The sequence below is a fragment of the Lampetra planeri genome, chromosome 38 (assembly GCF_965212315.1).
Source record: "Lampetra planeri chromosome 38, kcLamPlan1.2.h2, whole genome shotgun sequence".
NCBI lineage: Eukaryota > Metazoa > Chordata > Hyperoartia > Petromyzontiformes > Petromyzontidae > Lampetra > Lampetra planeri.
Window position 1 is genome coordinate 2,547,512 of NC_136144.1, and position 544 is coordinate 2,548,055.

At 47.1% G+C, this 544-nt stretch overlaps 1 non-coding gene across 1 annotated transcript; it reads left to right on the top strand.

The window, feature by feature from the left end:
• Window positions 1–462: 462 nt before the first annotated feature.
• On the top strand, window positions 463–544 carry TRNAS-GCU (transfer RNA serine (anticodon GCU)). The gene has a single exon. It is a non-coding gene; the product is annotated as a tRNA-Ser (tRNA).

Consider the following 544-nt stretch of genomic DNA (forward strand, 5'->3'; position numbering starts at 1 on the left):
TACTCACCCACCCACCCACACACGCACTCACTTGCTGACTCACTCACTCATTCACCCACTCAATCACTCACATACCCACTCGCCCACTCACCAACGCACTCACCCGCACACATCTGAATCAGAAGTTTATTTCCCGAGTAAAGCCCGTTGAGCTCAGAAGCTCTTTTTAAATCCTTTATATTAAGTTCGCTTGCTTGCTTGCGTGCTTGCTTGCTTACGACCGTGCAAATCTTTCGGTCGTTTTTTAACACACTTCCCGTGATCCAATCGAACTGAATTTTCCAGACTCGTTGTGCGTGACAATTAATTTTCGTGAAAAATAAATTCCAAAATGTTACACTTTTTAGGAAAAAATAATGGTATGACTGTGTGTGTGTGTGTGGGGGGGTCTGTTTGTATGTATGTGCGTGCAAGTCTTCATCCTGGTTCTGGTTGTATGTGCTTGCGTGTGCGAGTGCGTGAGACGAGGTGGCCGAGTGGTTAAGGCGATGGACTGCTAATCCATTGTGCTCAGCACGCGTGGGTTCGAATTCCCCCTTCGTCG